This window comes from Musca autumnalis, unplaced genomic scaffold (assembly GCF_047663935.1).
Source record: "Musca autumnalis isolate F117 unplaced genomic scaffold, ASM4766393v1 scaffold_1, whole genome shotgun sequence".
Lineage (NCBI taxonomy): Eukaryota > Metazoa > Arthropoda > Insecta > Diptera > Muscidae > Musca > Musca autumnalis.
This window is the reverse complement of record NW_027411644.1, coordinates 72,105,800-72,129,792: the sequence shown is the minus strand read 5'-3', so window position 1 is coordinate 72,129,792 and position 23,993 is coordinate 72,105,800. Positions and strand designations below refer to the sequence as shown.

The 23,993-nt window shown below is 35.6% G+C and overlaps 11 non-coding genes across 11 annotated transcripts; all 11 read left to right on the top strand.

Annotated features, from left to right (window-relative positions):
• Positions 1-8,728: 8,728 nt before the first annotated feature.
• Positions 8,729-8,802, top strand: TRNAT-AGU (transfer RNA threonine (anticodon AGU)). The gene has a single exon. It is a non-coding gene; the product is annotated as a tRNA-Thr (tRNA).
• Positions 8,803-11,350: 2,548 nt separating this feature from the next.
• Positions 11,351-11,424, top strand: TRNAT-AGU (transfer RNA threonine (anticodon AGU)). Its single transcript has one exon. It is a non-coding gene; the product is annotated as a tRNA-Thr (tRNA).
• Positions 11,425-11,656: 232 nt separating this feature from the next.
• Positions 11,657-11,730, top strand: TRNAT-AGU (transfer RNA threonine (anticodon AGU)). The gene has a single exon. It is a non-coding gene; the product is annotated as a tRNA-Thr (tRNA).
• A 2,349-nt stretch (positions 11,731-14,079) lies between these two features.
• On the top strand, positions 14,080-14,153 carry TRNAT-AGU (transfer RNA threonine (anticodon AGU)). The gene has a single exon. It is a non-coding gene; the product is annotated as a tRNA-Thr (tRNA).
• Positions 14,154-14,328: 175 nt separating this feature from the next.
• On the top strand, positions 14,329-14,402 carry TRNAT-AGU (transfer RNA threonine (anticodon AGU)). The gene has a single exon. It is a non-coding gene; the product is annotated as a tRNA-Thr (tRNA).
• A 362-nt stretch (positions 14,403-14,764) lies between these two features.
• On the top strand, positions 14,765-14,838 carry TRNAT-AGU (transfer RNA threonine (anticodon AGU)). Its single transcript has one exon. It is a non-coding gene; the product is annotated as a tRNA-Thr (tRNA).
• A 138-nt stretch (positions 14,839-14,976) lies between these two features.
• On the top strand, positions 14,977-15,050 carry TRNAT-AGU (transfer RNA threonine (anticodon AGU)). The gene has a single exon. It is a non-coding gene; the product is annotated as a tRNA-Thr (tRNA).
• Positions 15,051-16,354: 1,304 nt separating this feature from the next.
• Positions 16,355-16,428, top strand: TRNAT-AGU (transfer RNA threonine (anticodon AGU)). Its single transcript has one exon. It is a non-coding gene; the product is annotated as a tRNA-Thr (tRNA).
• Positions 16,429-17,906: 1,478 nt separating this feature from the next.
• On the top strand, positions 17,907-17,980 carry TRNAT-AGU (transfer RNA threonine (anticodon AGU)). Its single transcript has one exon. It is a non-coding gene; the product is annotated as a tRNA-Thr (tRNA).
• Positions 17,981-19,591: 1,611 nt separating this feature from the next.
• TRNAT-AGU (transfer RNA threonine (anticodon AGU)) lies at positions 19,592-19,665 on the top strand. Its single transcript has one exon. It is a non-coding gene; the product is annotated as a tRNA-Thr (tRNA).
• A 3,645-nt stretch (positions 19,666-23,310) lies between these two features.
• On the top strand, positions 23,311-23,384 carry TRNAT-AGU (transfer RNA threonine (anticodon AGU)). The gene has a single exon. It is a non-coding gene; the product is annotated as a tRNA-Thr (tRNA).
• Positions 23,385-23,993: the final 609 nt, after the last annotated feature.

Sequence of the window (23,993 nt, the reverse complement as noted above, 5' to 3'; positions counted from 1 at the left end):
ATTAGGTCGAACTTGGTCTTTAGTAATTTACCAGATATGACTTAAGCAAGAATGCCATGATTCTTATGTGTCGAGGCCTTATCTTTGCTTCCTCCGATTTTGTCATATCAGGGAGACCTTCCCCCTCTCTTGTTATCTATTTTCCACCCTTTTTCTAACCCTACCAATTTTTATTGTCTCTATTCCATAAACACACATCCCCTAACAACTTTATCTTAACCCCAACCTTTGCAAAAATTCCTAATAACTGAATGTATTTTTTTTCACGTCGCAAAAACTACCCTCCAATTTTTTTTTCATTTTTAATATCAAATGACGAAAACAAACACCTCTATTAAGAGCCGTTACATTTTAAAGTGTTGTTAAAATAAATTGTTGGGGAGAACCTCCTTTTTAAGCAAACGTAGGCACACACACTCGCCCAGCCGGATCATTAACGCGCCACGAATTTGCTAGGCACTGTTGTTTATTTCAAAAACTTCATGAATATTCATACCTTTTAAAACATTTTTAAGGACATTTTGCACAAAACAAGCAAACAATTTGATTTTATCAATAACTTAATATCAGAAATAAAAATGGTCAGACATGTGGTAACATGTGAAGGGTGGAGCAAAGGATCGAAATTAGTTAACAAGAAATAAATAAAGCGACAAGTTCTGAAAACAACTTTTGACAATACCTTTCCCTTTTGATTGTGCTCTGAATTTTTTTGGAAAGAATGTAAACCAAAATTTAAGGGGAAAGAAGAGACAATTTTGAATTGAAATAACATTTTTGGGTAGGACCATGGCACAATTTCCGAGGTAGTGGCATAGCAAAATTTTGAATATGGTATGTCAAAATTTTCTCTATGTTGTTGGGAAGATTACAACAAAAATATTTTTTTTATAAAGGGATTTGACTTTTCATATTCGAACAGCTGGTACTTGTGTCATGGGTAGAACAACATATAAATGAGGATAACAAAAAATTGTCATCGACTCCCTTGTGAGCGTCAATAGACTCCCTTCTGGTAGTAGATAAATACCATTTCTGAAAGTCTATACAAACTTCTTTCTGCCTATAAAGTCGACCTTTTCGTAGTCCATAAGGACTCCCCCGGGGAGTCTATATGTATAGACTATATTCTTGGATACTATGAAGACACCCTTATGAGAGCTTATAAAGACTCCCAGCTGCGAGTCAATAAATACTCTCTTCTAGGAGTCTATAAAAACTCCCTTCTTGGAACTTATAAAGCCTATCTTCTGGGAGTCCATAAATGCTCACTTCTGGAAGTCTTTATAGACTCTACTTTAGGATTCTAAAAAGACTCGATTCAGGGAGCTTATAATATAAAGATTCCCTTTTGGGAGTATATTAAAAATGGGTGCTTCTATTGACTCTTTCTGAAAAAAGGGGTGCTTCCAAAGACACTTTCTCAAAGAATGGCTGCTTCTATTTACTCTTTCTGAATGAAAGGGTGCTTCTATAGACTCTTTCTGAAAGAAGGGGTGCTTCCAAAGACTCTTTCTGAAAGAAAGTGTGCTTCTATAGACCACTTCTGAAAGAAAGGGCGCTTCTTAAGACCATTTCTGAAAGAAAGGGTGCTTCCTAAGACCCTTACTGACAGAAGGGATGCTTCCAAAGACAATTTCTTTCAGGAAGGGTGCTCCCAAAGACCCTTTCTGAAAGAAAGGGTGCTTCCAACGACAATTTCTTTCAGAAAGGGTGCTTCCAAAGACACTTTCTGAAAGAAAAGGTGCTTCCAAAGACCTTTTGAAGACTCCATTCTGGTTCCCTATAAAGATTCCCCTCTGTTAATCTATAAAAACTTTTTTCCTCTCACATTTAAAGCTCCCTTCTGGTTGCCTATGAAGCTTCCTTCTTTTCTCTTATAAAAATTTCACTTTCGTCGTCTAAATAGCTTCGTTATAGTCGGCTATAAAAACTCCTATCTGGACGCCTAAAGATACCCGACAGGTCACCTAAAAAGTCTCCCTTCTGGTTGTCTATAAAGACTCCCTGGTCTGGTCGCCTATAAAGGCTCCTTTCTAGTTGCGTATAAAGATAGCCTTCTGCACGCTAATAATGGTTTCCTTCTGGTCTGTAATAAGGAGCCCTTTCTGGTGGTCTAGAATGACTCCTTTCTTGTGGACTATAAAGACTCCCTACTGATCGACCAAAGACTCAATTTGTTCACCCTTCTGGTCGTTCATAAAGAGTCCCAAACTTAGAATATCATAAAGAGTTGCTAAGTTGAGTAGTTGCCAAGTTTACTATAGAAATATTATTAAGTTGGACGTTCTGGTCGTCAATGAAGACTCTCTTTGTTTCGCCCATAAAGATTTCCGTCTGGTCGCTAAAGAAGGATACCTTCTATAAAAAATTCCATCTGTTCTTCTATAAAGAATTTCATCTGGTCTTCTACCCATAAAGGCTGTAAAGACCACGTCCGGTCGCCTATAAAGACTCCCTTTCTGGTGGGCCATAACACCCAGGTTTGGCCTGTTATAAAGAATCTCTTCTTTTCAATCATAAAGGCTTCCTTTTGGTCGCCCATTCTTGTCGCCTTTACAGACATCCCTCTGGGCACTTAGAAAAACTCTCTTCTTTTGGTCTAAGAAGACTATCTCCTTTTGGTTTTTATAAAGACTCTCTTCTGGTCGCCTGTAATGACTCCATTCTTGTGGCTTCAGTTCTTCTATAAAGTGTCCTTTTTGGCCGCCTATTATGAATCTTTTCTTGTCGTCTGTAAAGACTCCTTCTTGTATGGATTTTGAAAATTGGCCCCTTGTTAATGGATTGATTATTGCGTTTGTCCTCTTTTGCCCGAACAATAATATCCTTGTTGTTGTCATTTAACTTGTTAATCCCCTGACCACAATGATACTTTTTTTATCACATTTTGTGTTTTGAATTTGGCAATAAAGTCATATAATTTGGTCATAAATTACGGTAATTATCATTTGCAGGATAACCCCTATCAAGCCATAAATGTGTTGTCAAAATAATGCAAAGAAATTAGAAGTGAAGTGGACATTGAAAAAAAAAACCTGCTACTCATTAAGAAACCCTCCAAACTACGAGCACGTGAGAGAGATAAAAGTGTGCCAAGGTAGGCAATCATCAACAGCATAAGGATCCTTATTATTATCCCGACATAAGATATCTGGGGCAAATTAAACAGAAGGAAGCGGGGATAATTTCGCGAATTATGCGGCTTGTTTGGCGATTTTGCAAAAATGAAACAAATATCCAAAAATTCAAAGTCAAAGGATAACAATTATGACTTGTAAGTGGTTGAAATCTACACCTGCTTTATTTCTTTTATTGTGCAACGAACTGGTTTTCCACTCAGTGGAGGGCAAATGTTTCTTGGCAAATTCATGTCGGAGCAGTCTGCTTTTTTTGGTTTGTTTGGTAAAAAGAGGGAAAACTCAAGTACGTCTTGGACTTTACAAGGCGGAAAATTGTCTAGCAGTGACCATTGGCAATGGGGTTAAAGATCTCTTATGTAAACCAGTCCAACTTTTGCCAATATTGGCGGCATCTTGTGTGTTAATAATATGAAATGGTATTTGACATATTCACCGCCAAAGCAAAGGGTTGAATGTAACCTACACCTTGCATTCTTCACCAGCTACTTGTAAGGACGCAGAATGCCAACCAAGAAAAAAACAACATCATTGCATTGAAAACCTTATCAATTTGAACTCATTTATTGAGGGATAATTTTTGTGATCTACTCTTCGAAGAGACAGGAAAACTTGTCTTTTTTTAACTAAAAGAAGGGGTTGAAGGAAAACATGTTCATCCTCGTTTCCCTTAGTTTTATGTCCTGTTATTGCACTTTGCCATCCTACCTAACACGTGCCACATTTACTTAATTGGTCCGGCAAATACCTTGTCCACTTCGGTGGTACATGAAAAAGTAATGTTTTTTCTTTCTAAAATTGCCTTTTATCGAAAATTACTTTTTCAATAAGGGCAAGACAAAATTGTTTTGTTGCAAATTATGCCACAAAGTAAAACTGGTCTGGCCTTAAAGGAGAGTGTAACACCTTTTTTAATGGCTTTCATGGATGTAATTAGGTTTTAATTAAAATTGAAATTTAGAAATTTTCCATGTCTTACGATTGCTAGGTAGGCAGCTGTTATAAGAAGGTGCCTAGACAGACACAATTTTGATCGTATATAAAGGCTCCCTTTTGGTTGTGTATAAAGACTCATTTCTAGTCTCCTATAAGGATATCCTTCTGGCGGCCTATGAAGACTCCCTTCTGGTTGCTTATAAAGACTCCCTTCTGGTCGCTTATGAAGATTCCCTTTTTGTTATCCATAAGAACTTACTTCTGGTAGTCTATTAAGACTCCCTTCTGGTTGCCTAAAAAACTCCTTTCTGGACACCTAAAACAATGGTGAACAAAACAGTACTCTAGCGTCGATTACTCTTAATCTCAGCCATAATTGACACAAGTACAATCAAAAATATACACATTGTTTTATAAATATTTTTAAACAATATGCAACTTTTACTATTTTAGAATACAATTAAAGTTTTAAAACATAAAAAAGTTCTGGTGGAGTATAAAGATTCCCTACTGGTCGACCATTAATACGCCGTCCTGGTCGCCTGTAAAGACCCCACTAAGAGATCCAAATTTCGAAAATCGAGTAGTTCCAATGTTGAGTAGTTGCCAATTTTACTATAGAAATATTATTAAGTTGGACGTTCTGGTCGTCCATAAAAACTCTTTTCGTTTCGCCCTTAAATAATTCGTTTTATAAATAATAATAAATATTCTTCTTGAGTTGAGTAGTTGCTAAGTTTACTATAGACATTTTATTGTTATTTTGGTCGCCCTAATAATTAATCATGACTCCCTTCTTCTCCCTTCAGTTCTGTTGTCCTGTAAAGTCTCTTTGTGGTGGCTTATAAAGCCTTCCTTCTGATTGTCTATAAAGCATCCTTTCTGTGGTATGTAAAGACTGCCCTATGACCGCCTATAAAATCTGCATTATGGTTGCTTTGTGTAGATACCTATAAAGCTTCTTCTTTGTGACTTAAAGACTCCCTTCTGGTCTTTCCCTACTTCTGACGGCCTTTGCCCATGATTACCCTACTGGTCATCGATACATACATATGTACTTCCTTCTGAATGCCTATGTTTTCTTCTTGTGGCATGTAAATATTCCCTTTTGGATGCCTATTAAGCCTTCTACTGATGGTCTTTAAAACTGCCTACTGATCGTGTATAAAGACTTCTAAAGCCTTCTTCTGATCGATTCGAACACTGCAATAAATAAAAACTTCATTAAGTCAAGATAAGTAACTGCAAAAACCTTATTTGGTGTGTACAAATCCACGTATGAACCTACCTACCAAAAGAAGACAAAGTCGCATTCAAGTCTCAGAAACGCGGTATCTAAGAAGCGGCGCCAATAAAACCTAGAGAGATAGAATACGATGTAGCCAAATTGAGAAACATAATTGAGATCGTTTTGTCATGTCGTAAGAATGACAGCAGACAGACTTCGTCGACAAGTGATAGAAGCAAGGTGCGAAGGCCTAGAGGCAAAAGACGGATGACATGGGAGGAATCACTAACTGTTCCATTTAGCAAAAGAATCATAGATCCGGAGAATGCAAAAAAATATAGCCAGAGATAGAGCCAATTGGAAAAGCCTTTGCAAAATACCCCACACAGAGTGGTAAACAGGGTTGGATTACGTAAGTAAGTTGTTGTCTATTGTCTACAAAGACTCCTTTCAGCTCATCTATAGATTCCCTTCAACTCGTATAAAAAGGCTCCAATCTACTCGCCTACAAGGACTTCCTTTTGGTCGTCTATGAAGTCTATAAAGCCATCCTTCTGGTCACCCACAAAGATTTTCTTCTGGTCACTTATAACTACAACCATCCATCCTTTTGGTCGTCTATGAAGCCTTCTTTCTGGTCGCCTATAAAGATTCACTTTTGGTTGTCGATTAATACTCCATTCTGTCTTCTTGTCGCCTTTAAAGATTTTCTTCTGGTAACCTATGGTCACCCACAAAGATTTTCTTCTGGTCACTTATAAATACAACCATCCATCCTTTTGGTCGTCTATGAAGCCTTCTTTCTGGTCGCCTATAAAGATTCACTTTTGGTTGTCGATTAATACTCCATTCTGTCTTCTTGTCGCCTTTAAAGATTTTCTTCTTGTAACCTATGATCTTTGTTCGTTTATGAAGACTGCCTTCTGGTCGCCTATGAAACTCCCGTATGGATGTAAACTCTTATGGAAGTAAAGCCTTTTTGTGATGGTATTTAAGGACTCATCATAGTCGGACAGGTCGCTTATAAAGACATTTTCCGGTCGTCTATAAAGATTCTCTTATAATTGCCTATAGACTTTTCTTCTTGGCCGCCTATAAAGACTCTCTTCTAGTCGTCTATAAAGTTTCCTTTCTTTATGGTTTTCCACGAAGTCTCCATTCTGTTCATTTATAATGCTGCCTTTGTAGACTTATACACGGCTCCCTTCGGGTCGCGTATGAAGACTCCCTGCGGGTCGCGTATGAAGAATCCCTTCTGGTCGCCTATAAGGACTTCCATCTGGTCGCTTATAAAGTCCAGCCCTGCTGGCCATCTATAAAAACATCTTTGTCGTCCATAAAGGCTCACATCTTGTTACCTAAAACGACTCCATCGTATCGTCCACTTAGATTTCCTTGGTCGTCCATAATTAATTCCTTCTGATATTTGTAAAGACTCTGTCAGCTCGCATTTAGGAAACCCTTTTGCTGGTCTGTAGATACTCTCATCACTACCATCAGCTTGTCGGTAAAGATTCCTTCTGGTCGCATATAAAGACTCGCTTCTGGTCAATATAAAGACTTCCTGCCGGTCGCCTAAAAGACTCCTTTCTGGCGTTCGTAAAGACCACTAAGATTCGAATATCGTAATTGCTAAATTGAGAAGTTGCAAAGTTTAATACAGATTTATGTATTACTGTTCATTTGGACGTTCCGGTCGTCTGTAAATATGCCTTCTGGCAGTCCATAAAGACTCCCAAACTTCGAATATCTTAAGGAGCAGTTGCAAAGTTTACTATAGAAATATTATTGCTAAAACGTCTATAAAGGCTCCCTTCTGATAGCCTATAAATACTCCCTTATGGTTGCTTAAAAGGACTTCATTCTGGTCGCCTATAAAGACTTCAATCTGGTCTCTTATAAAGTCTCCCTGCTGGTCATGTATAAAAACATTCGTTTGGTCGTTCATAAAGACTTCCATCTTGTTATCTATAAAGACGCCATTGTATCGCCCATCCAGATTTCCTTGGTCGTCGATAATTAATTCCTTCTGTAGTGGGATTCTCTAACGCATTTTTTGGTTACCGACAAAAATCGGTAAAATTAAAATGCTTTTAATTTCGATAAGTTAGCAACCAAAATAAAATTGTCGCTAAGTCCTACCGATAGCAATTGTGTTGCCAACTTTTATTCATACTTTTCATTCATAATTTTGAGTTTTAATTTTACCGATTTTTGTCGGTAATCAAAAATTGCGTTAGGGAATCCCACTACTGGTCGTCTATAAAGACTCGCTTCTGGTCACTATAAAGACTTCCTGCCAGTCGCCTAAAAGGAGTCTTTTAGTCTGGCGTTCATAAAGACTCCTAAGATTTGAATATCGTAATTGCAAAATTGAGTAGTTGCAAAGTTTACTATAAAAATATTATTGTTAATTTGGGCGTTGTGATCGTATTTAAATACTGTTTTCTGTAGTGCGAATCTCTAACTCATTTTTTGAGTTACCGACAAAAATCGGTAAAATTAAAATACTTATAATTTCGGTAATTCACGATTTTTTCACTAAGTTAGGGACCAATAAAAAGTAGTCCTAAAGTTTTTCCGATAGAAACAGTGTTGTCAACTTTTATTTGAATTTTTCATTCATAATTTTGTGTTTTAATGTTACCGATTTTTGTCGGTAACTCAAAAAATTAATTTGACAATCGCACTACTGGGCGTTTTGTGGTGGATTATTATTTTTATTTCAGGTCGTATATAAAAATTGTCTTCCCATAAAGAATCTTTTCGGGTCGTCATCCGTAAAGGCTTCATTTTGGTCGTCTATAAAGACTATAATTCGTCTATAGAGACTCCCATAAGCTCATCTTAAAACTCCCCCTTTAGCTCTCTTTAGATTATCTATTAAGACGCCCTTTTATTGGATTTTATTGCTACTACATAATTCGACATAGTAGCTTTGATAAATTCCAAAACTCAAAAACTAAAAGTAGAAAAAATCGGAATTCTGCTTATCACCTATTTCGAATTACTCGTCAATAATCATGACACCCAACTATTCCAAAACTCAAAAACTAAAAGTAGAAAAAATCGGAATTCTGCTTATCACCTATTTCGAATTACTCGTCAATAATCATGACACCCAACTATGTGGCACTTGACATTATCTAACAGATACACACATTAAAAATGTATGTTTCTACAAGTCATTTTATCTCCCGACTGAAAGAAAAGAAACCACTTGAGGAGGGAGTGTGTGCGCATGTAGAAAACATTTAAAAATAGTTCAAACGATGTCGGCTACCCCGCTCTCTAATAGTCAACAAATCAACACAACGTACATACAACAACAGCACAAAGTACCCTACCACCCATCATCATCTGTCAACAATGTTTCCGTGGGCGCACACACAATTAGGGAAAGAGGCACGCACAGTGGGTGTAAGGCGCCGTGGCTTAGTTGGTTAAAGCGCCTGTCTAGTAAACAGGAGATCGTGAGTTCGAATCTCGCCGGGGCCTTGAGTAGTTGCTAAGTTTACTATAAAAACACCCTTTTTGCTGTTTCAAATAAATTATGTCTATAATTTAATCTAAATTGTAATGCTGCAATTTATAAGGTCAAAGTGGTTAAATGCTGTTGTGTTGCTACCAACAATACCCCTTACTTATCTGTTCATCCATACCACTTATGTATGCATTCATTCACACAAAGTCTTTATATGCAAATTACAGTTTAACCTCCCGTTGCTATTAAATGTAATCAAAGTGTCAATTTAACTCTCTCGCCAATCATCGTTTGGAGAATATCAAACACCAACCATCATTATCTAGGCATTTTGTACAATTCCCGTTGATCTCAGTGCCAGCCAAACAACTAACCGCAGATCAATCATTTTGTGATGTTTTACATATTGGCATTTGTTGTTGTTGCTGCTCCGAAAACTTGTTTTGGTAGTTGCAATTGAAATGATCACCACCAACCAAATCCATCTGAATATTCAATAGATGTTTAAGATAGAGTCGAACAATTTGTTTGACTTGAAATTAATTTGCCAAAACGGCAGCGGTAGTTAGTGTCAATCAATTTGTCAGTTTATATATAGATCGATCAATGAGGGAAAGGAAAAAATAGATGAATAGAAAGATGTTGGCGTTTAACGGATGTTTTCCGTTTCTAACAGAAGTTGCGGAAAATTGTAATTGTCATGTTAGGGGGTTTGCCATGAATTCAAAGATCAATGTTGAATCTGTATATGATTAAGACGATAAGTTACATCTCAAGAATAATGGGTTCTCAATTGCTGATAGAATATTGCGAATATCGTAACCCGCTTGCGACAAAAATTCCAATTGTCGCAATTCAAGTAGTCCAGAACTAGTTCTAATCAGTACTAGTACAAATATTGGCCCCTAAGTAATGCGAAGGGAACCAATTGTCACCTTTTTATCCCCAAGTAAACGAGGAGGCGCCAGTCGCGACTTAATTAACTTAACTTAAACGACGAGTTGTATAAATAATTCACATTTACATTTTCTTCATAACTTTAACATAAATGAAGCATCCAATAACAAAAGCTAGTGTTGATGGACTGAATATCTTCGTACATATTGTTCTGGTATAAAAAAGGAATACGAAGGAAATATGCAAATCGCCCTCTTCTTCTCTCTACCCGCTAGCAATTCCAATTGTCGCAATTTAAATAGTCCGTCCTATACTAGAGGTAAGTGGTACTAGTTCACAATTGACCCATAAGTAATGCGAAGGGAACCAATTGACACCTCCTATACATATATTATCCCCAAGTAAACGACGAAGCGTCAGTTGTGACTATTTCCCACCACTTTTTTTTATAAATAAACTGGTATATGACTGTAAACCTTGAACTAGTACAATACCACCTACAGGTAATGCATAGAGTGTCAATTGGTTACCTCCTATGACATCCCCCATGTTAAAGTTTACAGTTGATTGCACTGTGAGGGGTCAGAAGTGGAACTAGTTACTGTAACGCTGAGAATCGACTAGTTTCCGATGCCGATCTAGCCCATCGCCCAAGCGGGAAAGAATTGAGTAGTTGCTAAACTTACTATAAAATTTCCAAGGGCTAATAATCAATAGCTCTACATTGTGGAGATTGAAGAATATTTTGGTCTTCCGAGACGAGGATTTATAAATTGAAGCTATTTTAAGGCCTCCCAAGATGTGGATTTATAAAGTGAAACTATTTTAGCGCCTCCCAAGATGTGGATTTATAAAGTGAAACTATTTGAAGGCCTCCCAAGACGTGGATTTAGAAAGTGAAACTATTTTAAGGCCTCCAAGACTTGGATTTAGAAAGTGAAACTATTTTAAGGTCTCCCAAGACGTGGATTCATAAAGTGAAATTATTTCAATGCCTCCCAAGACGTGGATTTTTAAAGTGAAATTATTTCAATGCCTCCCAAGATGTGGATTTTTAAAGTGAAACTATTTTAGGGCCTCCCAGGACGTGGATTTATTATAAAGTGAAACTATTTTATGGCCTCCCAAGACGTGGATTTAGAAAGTCCTCCCAAGACGTGGATTTATAAAGTGAAACTATTTTAAGTCCTCCCAAGACGTGGATTTATAAAGTGAAACTAGTTTAAGGCCTCCCAAGAGATTTTGAAATTGAATGAAGGTACTCGAGAAGCCTATTCAAAGTCTAGTCTTGGGTTGGATGTTGGAATATAAGTTCCTGTCTTTAAAATTATTAAGAGAAATTTCAAACGAAAATATTTATCTCATAAAACAAGCAAACATCACAATTTTTTCTTTCCATTTGTACCCCAAGGGGATTTGAACTCGGCTTCCAACAACATATTTCTAAACAATCACCTTAGCCAACTGAGGCACGTTACTCTTGAAATATCCTTTCAATGGCCAGCAAACCACACATCTAACATCTTAAGGATGTGGGTGGTGTAGCTTAACAACAAGGACAAATACAAGATGTCTTTGTCTATGCTCACATTTGTTGTTACATGGCATATCCTTTTTGTGTTGTGTTCGGCCACCAGGATATTTGGCGAATAACGGTAAATGAAAGGCGCCGTGGCTTAGTTGGTTAAAGCGCCTGTCTAGTAAACAGGAGATCGTGAGTTCGAATCTCGCCGGGGCCTTACGCACAAAAACACTTCGTTTGGTAATTTTTGTCATCGCTGTTGGCATGACTATGAATCCTTAGGAATTCTCATACACTCACCCAGCAGGCGTGAGGGGGGAATAATGTTGTCATTGCTTTGTTGGTTTAATACTTCCCCATAAAAAGGAAAGGGATTCAACTTCCATTTTTCCTTTCTAGCAAGGTATAGAAAAGCTTTTTTGAAAGTCATGATTATCCTGAAGATGTGTGGCGCCGTGGCTTAGTTGGTTAAAGCGCCTGTCTAGTAAACAGGAGATCGTGAGTTCGAATCTCGCCGGGGCCTTACGTACAAAACACCTTCGTTCGGAATTTTTGTTGGCGTGGTTGCCACGATAATGAGTTCGAATCTAACCAAGAAGAAGGAGGCATTGCGTTCCAAACAGTTGTTCTGAATGAAAATGAAGCATTATAAATTCTCAAATGTCATGAATACATACATATACCCAGATACGGAATAAATGTTGTCATTGTTTTGCAACTTTAACACTTCACCCCAGAATGAAAGGGAAGTTCAATCTTTTTTTTCCTTTTTGCTAAGGGTTTGTATAAGCTTTTCTTAATGTCAACATTGGAGATGTGTGGCGCCGTGGCTTAGTTGGTTAAAGCGCCTGTCTAGAAGTGATTGTGTAACCCAGTTTTTACTCACAATGATAGATTTCGAAATTTCTAGATGTCCCACACACAGAATAAAAAAAAAAAACTATCAGCAAAACCTACTATGTCTGGATATAATATTTGTGAATCTATTGTGGAATATCATTCCGACATTACCACCTTGATTCCTGAAGGTTTATAGAGGGGTAACTGTTAAACCCCCAGAAAAAATGTAAACGTTTTTCAAAACTTTCATATTCTTTGTTTCTGTATTGGGGCTAGTCTTACCGTTCTAATATTTTTCAACAATTTTGTATAGCCTAATTTTAGGCGCTTTCGCAATTGTGATAATCTAATGAAAATTCTTCATATTTTGAGATTATTTATTTATTTTAAGGTTTCTGAAATTTATAAAAAATAAAAGAAAAGAAAATGGTATTTGAAGACCTCTAAAGTTAAAAATTGTAGAATAAATCAATTTTCAGGCCTCTGAAGTAGAGTATTTTCAAAATGAATCTCTGAATTGGATGAGTTTTAAACTGAATCTTTTTAATAGTCTCCGAAGACGTTGATTTATAAATTTAAAACCATTTTAAGGTCTCCGAAATTGACGATTTTAAAAAAGAATATATTTTAAGGCCTCCTCCAAAGATATGGATTTTTAAAGTGAAACTATTTTAAGGCCTCCCAAGACGTTCTACAAAGTGAAACTATTTTAAGGCCTCCCAAGGCATGGATTTTTAAAGTGAAACTATTTTAAGATCTCCCAAGACGTGAATATTTAAAGTGAAACTATTTTAAGGCCTCCCAAGACGTGGATTTTTAAAGTGAAACTATTTTAAGGCCTCCCAAGACATGGATTTTTAAAGTGAAACTATGTTGAGGCCTCACAAGACGTGGATTTTTAACGTGAAACTATTTTAAGGCCCCCAAGACGTGGATTTTTAAGTGAAACTATTTTAAGGCCTTCCAAGACGTAGATTTTTAAGTGAAACTATTTTAAGGCCTCCCAAGACGTGAATTTTTAAAGTGAAACTATTTTAAGGCCTCCCAAGACGTGAATTTTTAAAGTGAAACTATTTTAAGGCCTCCCAAGACGTGAATTTTTAAAGTGAAACTATTTTTCAGGTGCATCTATTAGAGTCCTAAAGATGTGAATTTGTGAATTAAATCGTATTTAAGGTCTCTGGAGATGTGGATTCTGAAAGTGAATCTACATATTTTAAAATCTTTGAAATTGATCATTTTAGTGTGAATCTATTTTATTGAAGGACTCTGAAGAAGGATTTTAAAGCGAATCAATTTTGAGTCCTCCAAAGGTGAGGAGTTTTATAGAAGATTTGAATTTTTAAAGTTAATCTATCGATTTTAAGTCCCCCAAAGTTGAGGATTTTTAAAGTGAACCTATATCTATTACCGTTCCTAACGACGCAAATTAGTAATTGATGTAGTTGTAGTATTTATTTTGTTATTTTCTCTCCGTCGCTTCTGAAATAATTCCGAAAATGTATGATACAATAACTAATATTGGACAAAAATTATTTTGGCTTCCTTTCTGGGAGTATTAATGGTATTTGAATGAGAATTGTCATATCTCAGTTAATTTTTAAATATTATATTGCCGCCTTCTATTTATGGTACGGGCAAGCCAAAATTTTGTAAGGGGACACAAAAGATGAATTCAAAAGGTGATACCAGAACCCATGATGCAATTACTAGGTGGCGCAGTAAGCCCAACTGGTGCCTTCTTTTGCCGTCAAAATTTATTTTTGTCTTAACAAAGTAATATAAAATATTTCAGTTCAGCCACAAGTAATATTGTAATTTTTTTTAATTTTATGACTAAAGCCTGAATTCGATATCTTACATATTTCTTGGTAATGTTTTCATGTGTAAGGCGGATTTACGACTGGGGTCGCATCTGGAATACTTTTTAATATTTTTCTTTGTCATATCTTTGAATATACTTCGTGTATGTATTATGTTTTAATGGATGTCTCTATTTCTTGGAAATTTTTGCCATTGCACCCCAGTGTGCGGCGCCGTGGCTTAGTTGGTTAAAGCGCCTGTCTAGTAAACAGGAGATCGTGAGTTCGAATCTCGCCGGGGCCTACAACACGAATATGTGTTGTCTCAACTTTTTTTCTTGCAATAAACGTGGAATTTTCAAAATGTTGATTTGAAACAATAATAGCTTTGTTCCAGAAGCCTCAAAAAATCGACTTTTCCAACATTTACTTAAATATTTTGCTTTAAATGTTTATTTGAGTCAAAACGGCCACAAGATGGCGCCGTGGCTTAGTTGGTTAAAGCGCCTGTCTAGTAAACAGGAGATCGTGAGTTCGAATCTCGCCGGGGCCTATGATGATTCCTATTGACAATCATCCTAATTTTTGTACAGCAGTGTACGTATATTTAAAGTGAGCGGAACACCACCTTAGGTTATATTAATAGAATTCCGTAGACGGATTAAAACAGGTAATGCTCGTTCCTTGTTTACTCATTGCCAAAAAACCCATTTAATCTAACCTCTGACAATCAGCGTCCGACAAATTACAGTGTTTAATATAAATGGAGCATTACTATATAGGATACATTATTTAATTCCGAAAATTTGTTATTTTTCTTTATCACAAACAAAACTAAAATTCCCCCTATTTTTCACTCAGTATTGCATTGCCCATTAATTTCCAGTAGTTTTCTAAAATAACGGTAAATATAACGGCGCCGTGGCTTAGTTGGTTAAAGCGCCTGTCTAGTAAACAGGAGATCGTGAGTTCGAATCTCGCCGGGGCCTGTGAGATGAAGTTTGACATCTCATATGACTTTTTTTACATTTTGCCCAACAAATTTTATTCGATTATCAATATTTTTCAATTTTTCGTTCAATTTGTGGAGGGCCCCCACATGTCACTGAGACGAACAAAATTGTAGGGGCGCCGTGGCTTAGTTGGTTAAAGCGCCTGTCTAGTAAACAGGAGATCGTGAGTTCGAATCTCGCCGGGGCCTATGAGATGTTGTGTGAACATCTCAAAATACTTTTTGTTTTTTATAAAGTATAATATTTTAGTTTAGTTGAATTGCCGTGAAGTCAAACGTGATGATGTGTGAGAAAAAGAGTTTTTATACAAAAAAAAAAAAAAAAAAAAAAAAAAAAATACACAGAAATCTTCTAGTAAACGTGAAGCCACCCGCTTGCAAGATGAACTAGTTCGGCATCGGTAACTAGTCGATTCTTAGGGCTACAGTAACTAGTTCCACTTTAGACCCCTCACAGTGCAATCAACTGTAAACTTTAACATGGGGATGTCATAGGAGGTAACCAATTGACTTTTTATGCATTACCTGTAGATAGTATTGTACTAGTTCCAAGTTTACAGTCATATACCAGTATGTTGTTCAAAAAAGTGGGGGATTTAATGTAAGAGTAAATAGTCGCACACAAGCGGAATAAAATCCGCTCCGGAACTTTTTAAAAAACAAATTTTATTAATAAATTTATTAATTTATATACAGAAATCTTCTAATAAACGTGAAGCCACCCGCTTGCAAGATTCTTAGGGCTACAGTAACTAGTTCCACTTTAACATGGGGATGTCATAGGAGGTAACCAATTGACTTTTTATGCATTACCTGTAGATAGTATTGTACTAGTTCCAAGTTTACAGTCATATACCAGTATGTTGTTCAAAAAAGTGGGGGATTTAATGTAAGAGTAAATAGTCGCAACTGACGCCTCGTCGTTTACTTGGGGATAAAAAGGTGTCAATTGGATCCCTTCGCATTACTTTGTGACGATTTGGTACTATAGTTCGGCCCAGAATTATTTCTGGACTAATTGTGACAATTGGAATTTTCATTGGTAGTGGGTAGAGAGAAGAAGATGGCAAATTTATATTTCCTTCGTATTCCTTTTTTATACCAGAACAATGTGAATAATAGGTACGAATATGCTCAGTCCATCAGCACTAGCTTCTGTTATAAATGCTGCATTTATATGTAAGTTATTAAGAAAATGCAAATGTGAATTATTTATACAACTCGTAGTTTAAGTTAAAAAATGGTGGATTTAATTTAGTCGCAACTGACGCACTTTCGTTTACTTGGGGATAAAAAGATGTCAATTGGTTCTCTTCGCATTACTTTGGGTCCATATTTGTACTAGTTGGGCTTAGAACTAGTTCTGGACTAGTTAAATTGCGGCAATTGGCATTTTCGTTGCTAGCGGGCAGTATAACGTTTACTGATAGTGAGCTAATGAAGTGATGAGAGAAAATCGCAGGAGTCCAATTGAACTCCCAATAAATTGCGGAGGCGCCGTGGCTTAGTTGGTTAAAGCGCCTGTCTAGTAAACAGGAGATCGTGAGTTCGAATCTCGCCGGGGCCTTGAAGTATAACGTTCATCTATATGACTTTTGCAACATGTCTTGCGTGTTCTAGAAATTTCCAAATATGGTGGCGGTGGAAAATGCCGCCGCCGTCCTACTCTCCCTCCTCCACACTGATAATGTTGTAAAATAGTCAGGAGCGATAATTAAACCTGATCTATATCTGGTGGATACATATAATAGGATGTGTAAAGTATGGCCAAAATCGATCATTCCCTTCAAGAGTTATCGTGCGCACAATATTCCCGAACATTTTTGAACTTTTGTAGGGGAGGTACCTGAAGGACTGGACCGATATGGCTTGTCTTCGAACTTAAACTAAGTTTGGACACAATATTACGAAGGCCAAATTTTGAACCAAATCGGCAGTTATCTTGCGCTCCAACCACTACACACGGTGTCACAGGGGTTTTTTTGCACCTTTCAAACTATTTCCATAAATGCTGAGGGTATAAAAATTTACCTTTTTTTTTTACAAAAAATGTTTTTATAACTGTCTCGCTTAAAGACAAGATCTTAATGTATTTAATAAGCTCACCAAAACATATGAAGATCGGTCGAGCTATCGTGTACACCGGCTTCAAAAATGCCATTGCGAGGAAAACGCCTTTTAAGTTGCGCATCTAGGTATACATAAAACACCACAGGTCCTTCACTTTCATGATATATAATGTAAAAAGACACTTCATTTCTTTGGTGAAATTTGACGGAGAATATTTTTGTCTTTGACGTCATCTCTCTAAAATTATGTTTTGTGGGACAATTTTGAATAAACTCAGATGAAGTCCGAATTTAACTCTGAAACGTGTTTTTCATTTTTAGAAATTCCTGGCAATTAGATACGAGGTACAGATTTGGTGTATTCTGAGGCCTATGGTAAAATTTTATGACGAACAATTTTGTAGAATATTTGGTTTTAATATGATCACATTTTAAAGGAGTTTTTGAATGATTTTGGAAAAAAGGACCAAAAAGACCCCTTTTATTAACCGTATGAGGGTTAAAATTTTTAATAAAACTATTCCCCATATACTCCTCAGTAAAGTCGCCAAAGACACTATTTACCCAGAATGTAAGGATTCCAAGATATCTTAACTGGAATATTTCGAAAAAAAAAATAGAAAAGGGCGGAACTTGCCCCGCCTACTTTAGTTACGTTCCGATGTAAACTTTAAAAACGCCGATACACGTGTCTCATATTTTTAGCTCTACTTTCATAAACTATTCGGTTTTCCCCATCATTTTGAAAAAAAAAAATTGAATTCTGTTGCACAGTGTAATATAGACATTTTCGTTGCAATTTCAAAGTTGTGGGTTCAAATCCCAATGGGATCTTATTTTTTCTTTTTTTCCAAATTAATATTTTTATTATTTAAATTACTTTTAACAAAAAACATATTTAAATATATATAAAAATAGACAAATATTTTCAATATTTCAACATTTTTCAAAAATTGTTCAAAATTTTCTATAAAGAGGCGCCGTGGCTTAGTTGGTTAAAGCGCCTGTCTAGTAAACAGGAGATCGTGAGTTCGAATCTCGCCGGGGCCTTGATACAACAACTGACTTTGGACCAAAGTCTTACCTTTTTATTGTTAAATAATTTAAAAGATCTAAAGCCGATAGCCGTAGTCGCTAGTGCTTTTAGCTATAAGTTTATTATAATTTTTAATTGTAATAAATATTTAAATAAAATAAATAAATAATTTAAAAGATATTCGTTGATATAACTAACTTGATATGGTCTTTAAAATAAGACAATATATTTTATAAATTGTTTTCAATACGCAAACAAACACTGGTTGATCTATTCCAGAACCTGCAAGATTTTGGTCAAACCAATTTTATATAAGGTATACTCATGAATTACAACAACTAACAAATTTACAAAAACAACATTGTTGTTATTGAAAATTAATTGTCAAAGAAAATATTGGATAATATGGTCGTTCCAAAAATTTTCTCGGGAAAAACCTAAATACATTTTTAAAATCCTCTAAAATAGAACAAATTTGAATCAAAATGTAAATATGAAGCATTCAGGACTGCCGTAGGTCATATTTATTACACGTTTAGGATGAACACCAGTATTTTATGGTAGCAAATTTCGAAGTTTCAAATTTCATGAGTAGACCCTATTACATTTTGAAAACTAAATTTACAAAAAAATTTGAATACAGCTGATTGTCAATTCTACCTTATATAAATATGCCTTAATCATGGCACAATTACCCAGGTAGTAGTATCATACCAGCTGATCGAATATGAAAAGTCAAATCCCTTTAAAAAAAAAAAATATTTTTGTTGTAATTTTCCCAACAACATAAAGAAGGTTTTGACATAACATACCTATTCAAAAGTTTACGATGCCACAACCTGGGTAATTGTCTCATGGCCTTAATTTGGATTTTGAAATTTTGAAATTTTTTTCGTCATAAATGTGTCAAAAAATTAAAACAATAGAATGTTCTTAATGTAGGCTGGTTATTTTCGTAAACAAGTAGACAAGATTAATAACCTTTATTATTTTAAATGATAACTATAAAAAATAATATTGAAAATAAGCATGAGGATAAACCTCATAATCTTAAAATGTTTTGTTTTTTTTTTTTCATTCTTATCAATTAGTTTATTATTTCATTTTAGCACTTAATTTTTTTTCTGTGAAATGTAGACATTATGTATCTTCAATTTTACAACATTTTAATTCAAAATTAAAAAATTCGACATCTTATAGTACGATTACATTAGAATTTTTGCCGGGTTAACCCACATCATGAGGATTTATTTGACGTTTGCGCTGTGGAATTGTCATTTGAAACCCAAACCCACTGGGTCAATCCGGTTAAGTTGAACCGGGGTATTGTAAAGGTAGCATAACAAGTAGCATATGTTCGAGCCTGTAGGTACTATATGGTGTTGAAGAACTGCAGATTTTTTTCTTCAGTTATCAAATAGACAAACTCTATTGAACACTTGAAATGATAAGATTAATAACCCATATCATTTTAAATGATAATAATGATATAAAATAATATTAAAAATCAGAAAAATACCCATAATAACATCATAATCTCCATATGGCTTGTGTTATTTTCATTCTTAGCATAGTATTTCTTACCCCTTTGCAGCACTCTATTTTGAAATTCACCATCGCATATAGGCGCCGTGGCTTAGTTGGTTAAAGCGCCTGTCTAGTAAACAGGAGATCGTGAGTTCGAATCTCGCCGGGGCCTTTGCGATTTGAAAATCTCAAGTTGTGGTACCGTTTTTATTAAACAAAATATATAGGGGAGCTTTAAACATAATTTACAAATGGGAAGAAATTCCAACCTTTCTCTCCAATGTATTTGGAGGTTTTAAAATCGCTGGCAAGCTCTAAATCATCTATTGGATTAAGGTGGATAAAATCTTCAAATTACCCTGAAATCGGACAATATCAAAACTTTATTCCAAAGTTCAGCCAATTCGATTGGATAACGTTGCCAAAAACCCTTTTCTTCGCGTTAGGAACAGCGTTCATAATATTTATCAATCTAAATATCTTTTTTCAACACTATTCATAGTAGCCCAGCATAAAGGCGGATTTTAGAGAATTTTGGTTAAAATGCTTCTTTGGTCCAATACAAATTACTACGGAAATTTGCATATACCTATAGGGATTATGGATCAAATGTTTTTTGGTCCGGCATAATGTGTTGAATGCGTAGGCTATTCAACAGTAACTTCACTAGTTTAATGTTAGTCAAACTATAAAAAATATTATTCATATTTGAATTATACCCTTGTGCCAGACACTGAAAATACCACATGAAAATATTTTAGCTTTTAGGAGAGAGCGGCGGTGAAGGAGCTCCCTTTCTCCCTTCTTACCCATAAGCTCAAAACATTTTCATGAACATTTTCATAGTCTGGCACAAGACATACCATAGACTAATGAATGAATAGACAGAGAAATTTTAATGTGTTTGTTTTTGTAGGGGTCGCCCTTACATTCAATATGTTTTGTGTTCACTCAATTGTATTTTGTTTTGGGGTAAATTACAAGATTTTGTTGATTTTTTTATTTGAGGATGTAGATCCGGCCAATATTACCCACATGTTGTCTTTAGCCATCATATATATTAACAAGTGAAAAAGCGTTAAGTTCGGCCGGGCCGAACTTTTCGTACCCTCCACCATAAAATATTCTGAACTAAAATGGAATTATTAGCTTTCATTCCTGTCCCCAACTTTACGTGGGTACGTTAAAATGTCAGATAATGTACATAAAATGCTTCATTCGGGAGGCCCTTTTTTATGGTGCCTATATCTAACTATGTATGTTGACAATTTTTGGTGGGCTAGAAATTGGGAGGTACTGTTATATAGGGGATATAATAAAACATGGACCTATGTATGTTGACAGTTTATGATGGGAGTCTTTAATGTCAAATAACTCCTAATTCGGTTAAAAATTGTAGCTAAAATCCTCAAAATACCGAAAATCGGTACATAACGTGGGAACTTCAAATGCCATTAACAGCTAGTTCGGAGGTACCCCTATATGTGGGCTATACGAAAATATGAACTTAAATGAACAATTTTTGTTGCAGAATTTTTGTTGGCTCTTAAATTTCAAATTACAGAAAGTTCGTCCAAAAAATAAAGCTAAGGTACGGAAAATCGGGAGGTTTGTTTTGGGGCTATTCCAAAACTTGGACCTACGTTCGGTTAAACATTTTAAGTAAAATCCTCAAAGTACCGAAAATCGGGAAGTATCGTTATATTGGGGCTATGTTGAAAATTGTTGATGCAGATGTGTGGTGACCACTACAACCTTCAAATGTCAAATTACAGTTAGTTCGGTTAAAACTTGTAGCTAAAATTGCCAAATTACTGAAAATCGGAAGGTACCGTTATATGGGAGCTATATCCAAACATGGACCTATGTCGACAATTTTTGATGGAGAGGTGTTGTGACCACTATGAACTTCAAATGTCAAAATACTGCTAGTTCGGTTTAATATTGTAGCTAAAATCATCAAATTACTGAAAATCGGGAGGTACCGTTATATGGGGGCTTTATCCATACATGGACCTTTCTTGATCATTTTTGGTGGAGAGGTGTGGTGACCACTAAGAACTTCAAATGTCAAATCTTCAAATTACAGCAAATTCGGTTAAAACTTGTAGGTAAAATTCTCAAAATGCCGAAAATCGGGAAGGTACCGTTATATGGGGCTATACCAAAACATGGACCTATGTTCAAAGTTTTTTCGAATATAAGTTTTTTGGTCGCTAAGAACCCTAAATATCAAATTATAGCTAATTCGGTCTAGAAATGTGACTTAAAACGTCAAAATACCTGAAATCGGGCGTTAACGTTATATGGGGGCAATTCCAAAACATGGAGCTATGTCCACTAGTTTTGTTATATAAGTTTATTGACACTTAAGAACCCTAAATGTCAATTTATAGCTAAATCGGTCTGAAAATGTAGCTAAAAACGTCAAAATACCTGAAATCGGGCGTTAGCGTTATATGGGGGCAATTCCAAAACATGGAGCTATGTCCACTAGTTTTGTTATATAAGTTTATTGACACTTAAGAACCCTAAATGTCAATTTATAGCTAAATCGGTCTGAAAATGTAGCTAAAAACGTCAAAATACCGTAAATCGGGGGTACCGTTATATGGGGGCTATACCAAAACGTGGACATATGGCCACAAGTTTTGTTATATAAGTTTTTTGACACTTAAGAACCCTAAATGTCAAATTATAGCTAAATCGGTCTGAAAATGTAGCTAAAAACGTCAAAATACCGTAAATCTGGGGGTACAGTTATATGGGGGCTATACCAAAACGTGGACCTATGTCCACAAGTTTTGTTATATAAGTTTATTGACACTTAAGAACCCTAAATGTCAAATTATAGCTAAATCGATCTGAAAATGTAGCTAAAAACGTCAAAAAACCGTAAATCGGGGGGTACCGTTATATGGGGGCTATACCAAAATGTGGACCTATGTCTACAACTTTTGTTATATAAGTTTATTGACACTTAAGAACCCTAAATGTCACATTATAGATAAATCGGTCTGAAAATGTAGCTAAAAACGGCAAAATACCGCAAATCGGGGGGTACCGTTATATGGGGGCTATACCAAAATGTGGACCTATGTCCAGAACTTTTGTTATATAAGTTTATTGACACTTGAGAACCCTAAATGTCAAATTATAGCTAAATCGGTCTGAAAATGTAGCTAAAAACGGCAAAATACCGTAAATCGGAGGGTACCGTTATATGGGGGCTATACCAAAACGTGGACCTATGTCCACAACTTTTGTTATATAAGTTTATTGACACTTAAGAACCCTAAATGTTAAGTTATAGCTAAATCGGTCTGAAAATGTAGCTAAAACCGTCAAAATACCGTAAATCGCGGGGTACCGTTATATGGGGACTATACCAAAACGTGAACCGATATAGCCCATCATCGCAAACAAAAGACGCATTTTCCTAAAATTTCAGCGTTCTATCTCCATTTTTGTGGATGCTAGAGTGATTACCACAGACGGACGGACGGACGTGCGGACGTGCACAGATCGACTCAGAATTTTACCCTGATCAAGAATATATATACTTTATAGGGTCGCAAATGAGTATTTCAATGCGTTACAAACGGAAATACAAACTTAATATACCCTCCATACTATGGTGGAGGGTATAAAAATCAATCAATCAAAAAATCAAAATCTTGCATATTGAGCGTAAGGGCGAACCCTACAAAAAATAAACACATTACAAATTCTCTGTCTATTCATTCATTAGTCTATGAGTGTTATGTTAATTGTATGTGGTAAATAGCAATAACAGTTATCCGCTGAAACGTCACATGGCGCCGTGGCTTAGTTGGTTAAAGCGCCTGTCTAGTAAACAGGAGATCGTGAGTTCGAATCTCGCCGGGGCCTTCGTTAATGGAAACAAGATTTTTTTTTTTACTGAAAGTGAAATAACGTTAACTTTTAAGGTTGGATGAAAGTTATTTGCTATTAAATTGTTTATGCAGTCAAACCACATTATTTATAATTAAATCGACTTAAAATGTTATGTCATGTAAAGATGCATACATACATACATAAATAACAGCATTCCGTTGAAACCGATCAAATTCGGCTCAGAAGTTGCAGAGGAATTCATATATATGTATGTATAAACAAAGTTCATGTTGAACATAGGGAATTCATGGTCAAATTAAATGTTTGTGTTTTTTAATAGTTTGCATCAAAATAAAAGTGTTTTTGTGCTTTTAAATCTTTTTATTTATTAAGACAAAATAAAAAAATAAGTTGTAGTATTCCTTTTTAATAAAAATAAAAAAAATTATTTTTTTTTTTAATTTATACCGATTTCGCCAAAGCTTTTGACAAAATACCCCCATGATATTCTATTTAAGAAGTTGCATGCATTTGGGTTTCACTCAAATTTTTACAAATGGTTGGAGTCATATCTCATGAGAAGAAAATGTGTAGTTCGAATTGGATCAAGTGAATCTAAACCTTATTATTTGACTTCAGGAG